We start from the raw sequence: 6031 nt of genomic DNA on the forward strand, positions 1-6031 counted from the left end.
ATACTTGTGGCAGAAGAAAGTACGGTAGATGACTCGGAAATTCTACATTTTTGTTTTTTGGTTAGTATAGATGAAATGGTACTACTAAACCTACTAGAAATATTACTGCTCTTCGGTGGTATAGTACTTTGAGTTTTTGGAGCATACATATCTATAAGACGAAACAACAAATTTAAACAATTAGTTACATATAAAACATGATTATATGAAACTCCTAACACTGCATAATAATGTTCTAACATATTTTCTAAACCTTCCTTCCTAACACCGGGATCAAGAAGACATGCAATACCATAAATATACGGAAATTCGGTAAAGTATTCGATCCATTTAATTTTCATATCCTTAATAATATCACTAAAATTATCATTTTCTTCGTATTCCTTTAAAGTAGTAACAATGCTAACACATTCAATGATACAATGGTGTACATTTGGTTCATAAACATAAGAAAAAACCTTAGTAGCATGCACAAAACAATAAAGTATGTCACGTACAGTAGATGCTAATTCCCAATCTTCCTCGGTAATAATTCCTCCTTCGTATTGGTGAATTGGATCGTCGTTATATAAGATGGTAATAATGGGTTTATATTTAATTGCTTCAACAAGTAATTTATATGTCGAACTCCATCTTGTAGGACAATCGATACCCCATTTTTTCGGCCTTAGTCCATTTTCTTTACACAATTTCTTGTACCTAGACCTATATTTACCCGCCAAACGTAGATACTTAATTACCTTCCTAATAGGTTCTAATAAATTAGTTATTTGTTGAATTCCTACTTGAGCTGTTAAGTTAACTATGTGAGCACAAAAAACACACAAAAATAAACAGGAAAATGAAATACCTTCTTCGGTATTAAAGGTGGATCCGGGTCGAGGCGGTAGCATCGAAGTCGCCGGAGTTGAACCTTGAGAAGAAATACTCCCTCTACCTTGTTCCATTTTTCTGAGTTAGTTGATTTGTGAATTGAATTGCTGTTAACCCGCCCAACTCGCAACTTGCTGTGAATCTGTGATAAAAGCCTGTTTTGCTGATTGCCGTGCTAGTGTGCTGTGTATTCTAAATTCTGTTGGAGAAGAAATAATGAAATAATGATTCAGGAAAATAAAAGGATTTAAATTGTTGTTGAAGCTCTGAAGTCGGAGAAGAAATGGAGAAATAAAGATTGGATTGAGACTTGAGATGAGAGAGACAGAGATTGAGATGGTGAATTTTGATTGTTGTTGTATGTACATATTTATAAGCTGAGATTTTAGGACCGTTGGAGACTGGAGTGCAGAGTGTAACGTTGGCGGAGGAGGTTACCGTTGGCGTTGCAGACTGTTGAGGCTTGCAGTTGCAGACTGCAACACTGCAGAGAACAGATGGAAACGATGCGTGACGCACACCCGTGCGGGCTGTGCGGGCTGTGCGGGCTGCATAGTTCGTTCGGCTTGCGCGGGCTTCGCCTGTGCGGGCTCGTGCGGGTTAGTGCCGGTCCCGGTTTTTTAAAATTAAATTCAAATTCGGTTCGCTTCTTTCGGCGGGTTGTGCGGGTTTGAACCGGCCCGAATCGGGCCGAATATTTTACGGTTTCCGTACGAGCCGGTCCCGAATGTGCGGTTCGAACCCGCACGTTTGGCCACCTCTACTCCTAACCCCCTATCTTATCTCCCCCCTACCTCCCCTCTCTCTCTCGTATATAGATTTGTAAGTCAAAAATTTCGAAAATTTATATTTTACGAATCGTTCATTAAATTTTTTACTTAATTAAATTCTAAAATAATCTTTGATATAATAACCAATTTTATTATTATTTATCTATATCTATATTATCAAAAAATTATTTGTTGCTCGGCATAATGGCCTTGACATAATAGATTTTTATCTAAAAATTATTTTTAGTTATTTTCCTGACCCGGTCGGGGTATTTAATATATAATAGATTTTTAATCTTTTATAATTTGGATTAGGATTCTTCAAATCGACTTCAAATTCTAATTCATATCCGACTCTAATTATTTTTATTAATATTTATGTCCTACTTCTTCTATAAATTTCATATTTGATATTGTTTCAAATTATTTTAAAAATATTTATTATATGAAAAATAGAGTTTTTCATGTCTTTAAACATCAACATTAATTCTAGACTGGTATCCTCCACTAAGTGGTACATTATTCAGCTTAAGTAGTCTTAGCTGGTGCATCATTGAAAAAAGCTTTTGTTCTCAACTCCGACTGATATGCATTAATTGTATTCATTTTTAGTGCCAGACCTTCAATTGTTCCACGTCCCTGGTAGAAGAGGAACATAAGCAGTAGAAATTCTGATTAAACTTTGATGTCAAAAGATTGAATTTTTTTATAATAAGTAGAAAGCAGTCTTCTTACTGTTTCATCTTTTAATACTTTCACTCTTTCAGAGAGTCTTTACAATTCCACAATCTACTCCTTTGCCCTGGATCTCAAAGTGGGTTCCAGTCGTACAATTTATTACCCTTGTTCTGAATTAATTGATGCATTTTTAGGTTTTCAATTTCATCAATCATCAACAAACATCTATCAAAAAGATTTTCAATTCCAGTTAATGTGTAATAATTGCATTCATCCAGTATCCCAACCACAAGAGACTTGGGCTCTCAATTAAAGAAAAATGTAATCTCCAGAAATAAATCTATATCATGGAAATCTTGCAAAGAGTCGTAACTTACTCGCAATATATTCTGGATTTTGCAGTGAGGAACAATTTCCAATTTCTCTATCGCACTGCTCCAAACATCTAACTTCTTGCCATGTAGAGAAGCACCTAGAACCTCAAGAGCTAAAGGAAGACCTTCACATTGCTTAACTATCCTCCTGGAGTGCTCTTTGTAACATTCTGGAGGGAGACTATCTCCGAATGCATGACAACTGAACAACTCCAATGAGTTGTCATGATCTTGACATGTATTTAGAGTTTTTTGTAAAATTAAACCAAGAACATGAAGTAAGAACAGGAAGAAAATTGCAGAAAGTAAAAGATAAAAGTTAAACATTCATTCTCATTGATTTTATAATATGAAAGACAACAGTCAATGCTATATATAATAGCCTCAATACCATGTCTCGGTTTGCTAACAATGGGTTGGTATAACATGGCTCAATACTATCCTAAGGCCCAATGAATATATCCTGAATCCCGGCCCATTCGTGACATTCCCCACTTCTTCAAATTATCCTTGTCCTCAAGGATACACTCAAAAATAAAAGATATACTTAAGATTTTTTTTCCACCTATGATAGATCCAGGCTCCCATTTCACAAATGCATAAGAAACAACAAGCATCCCTCCGACTCTCCAAGTTCCTGCCCACATAACAAATCCTCCGACATTTTTAATTCATTATCGCTCATCTGTTTGGTCTGGTTTGTGGTCACGAGATACAGCAATAGCGTTGCCACCCCTGCTTATAACAGCTCTGGAATCCCCAACATTCACAACAAGCAAACGATCGCACACAAGGATTTCTACAAGTATGATCATCATATACTGCTATTGATCTAGCATCTCTGTGCTGAGTAGTTGAAAGGACTGACTCCTTGTCATGCCCAGATACCAAAAAATGATCAATCTGACAAAGTGTCATTCTCAAGGCATATTCCTTTAAAGCAGTCAGATCATTGTAGTTGCCACTTAGAATTACCTTGCCAGCAACACCTCTTAAAAAAGAGAAGGGTCGACCAGTTTGGAATTCACCTAAAATTTGATAATCCCCCTTATATGTTGTTGTGTCAATCACCGAGCCGAAATAAAAGTAGTATAGATGTGACAACTGTTTCTTGTGCGCAGTAGTGACACCAAACTTCATTTGCCAATTCACATCTTGAAATGAGCAGGACTCGATGATTAAATTTCTTACAGCATTCAAAATCTGTACATCAACATAGTCAAGTGTCTTGTAAAATTTATAAAACTCCTTCAGACAACAAGCTTCTGTCCTCTTTTGTACAAAATGATTGACCATCCGGTTATCAAAATCCTTACCTCCCAAATGGATGTAACCAGTAGTAGCTTTAACCTCAAAAGTACCCTCTTCAATTGTAAGAAGTGACACATCAAAAGTACCACCGTAGAAATCAAAAATTAGTACATTTTTCTTGCCAACACTTGAAGCCTTCTTATCAATACCATAGGCAATATCAGTTGCAGTAGGCTCGTTACTAATTTGCAGTACATTAAGGCCAGAAATAATACCAGCAACCCTTGTTGCCTGCCTTTGCCAATCTTAAAAATAAGTAAGAACAGTAACAACAGTATTCTTTACAGTTGAGCCTAGAAAAACCTCTGCAACCTCTTTTATCTTAATCAGAACCATAGAAGAGATCTCTTCAACAGAAAATTGTTTCTCTTCACCTTTGTAGTTGACTATAAGCATTAGCTTTTCAGCAGGACCAGATACAACCTTAGAAGACCATAACTTCATATCACTTTGCACAGAGGCATCGTTGATTATCCTTCCAATCAATCTCTTATCATAAAAAATAGTGTTGGTTGGGTTCATAGCAACTTGATTCTTAGCAGCATCACCAATTAACCTCTCCTTAACCCACCTTTTAATAATTGGCTCAATACAACTACCCAAACCATGTTTAACATTCCAAACTACCAAATCTTTCTTAGGCATTTTATCAAATAGATTATGCATTGAATCTAAAAAAGAACATTTCTCTTTGACATTTAATGGAGCACATTTACGGATCAAGTTATTAGGATCTAATTATGGTTTTCGACACTCTACCAAAACCTTACCATACTCATTTTCATGTAGCTTAGAAACCATAATCATATCATACTTGACAAGTTGTTGAGAATTTATTTCTAAATCCTTTTCGCATATCACAGCAGGTAAGATAATGGAAGATGATAGCAGAGCTTTATCAACTTGCACTCTGTCAGAACTATTATCAAACATTTTAGGGACAGATTTGACAGATTGTACCAATTATGACTTATTCAAATCCTCACACTTATCATTCATGGGTTTCACTACTCTACTCGAATTATCCGATTTACCTACAGCTGAAATATGAGTTGGAGTATTCAACAATTGATTTACCTTATTTGAGGACAGCTCCCTTAACTGTGAATCATTTTCATCAGCTGTATCAACCTTCCCAATCATCCTCTTCTCAACTAGCTTTGGCGAATCTACACAGATCTTCCCCATCCTCTCAAGAGTATGAAGCATTTCAGTGATTTTCTCTTCTATCTTATGCATATTATTAATGATGGCATCAGAAACTGGTATAATGGTGTCAGGAATTTCATCAAACATCTGAGGAGCGTATGTCTCGGGCTGCTGCACGAATGTAACTTCTGGCTAATAGTGTTGCGCAGTGATATATGAACTCATATAACCACTAGATATAGGCTGGGCATTGTACGAATGAGATGTTAGAATTGGTTGGAATCCAGCCTCGTAAGTGAAATATTCAGGCAATCCATCTGTGAGGGTTAAATGTGTAGATGCGTCAAAGAGTGGTTGATGTAGGGAGGTGCTGGAGGTGGCGTATAATAGTGTGGATGATAGAAATTAGGGTTTACAAATGAATTTGAATTATATGGGGTGAAAGGAAAATCAACGACAGTATTGTTCATCATGGCCGAGAAATTGTTGGCTCTGATACCATTTATCATGATCTTGACAGGTATTTAGAGTTTTTTATAAAATTAAACTAAGAACATGAAGTAAGAACAGGAAGAAAATTGCAGAAAGTAAAAAGATAAAAGTTAAACATTCATTATCATTGATTTCATAATCTGAAAGACAACAATTAATGCTATATATAATAGCCTCAATACCATGTCTGGGTTTGCTACAATGGGCTGGTATAACATGGCTCAATATTATCCTAAGGCCCAATGAATATATCCTGAATCCTGGCCCATTCGTTACATGATGATACATTCACAGCTCACGAAAAACAAATAAAGCCAAAAAGGTAGTTGACAAAAAGGTTGTGACAATTGAAGATGAGGCACAAAAAATGACAAGGATTGAGGA

General features: G+C 36.1%; 1 pseudogene; it reads right to left on the reverse strand.

Annotated features, from left to right (window-relative positions):
- Window positions 1-3008: 3008 nt before the first annotated feature.
- Window positions 3009-5765, reverse strand: LOC141720576 (uncharacterized; annotated as a pseudogene).
- Between the last annotated feature and the right edge of the window lie 266 nt (window positions 5766-6031).

The sequence above is a fragment of the Apium graveolens genome, chromosome 4 (assembly GCF_009905375.1).
Source record: "Apium graveolens cultivar Ventura chromosome 4, ASM990537v1, whole genome shotgun sequence".
In the NCBI taxonomy this organism is placed as follows: domain Eukaryota; kingdom Viridiplantae; phylum Streptophyta; class Magnoliopsida; order Apiales; family Apiaceae; genus Apium; species Apium graveolens.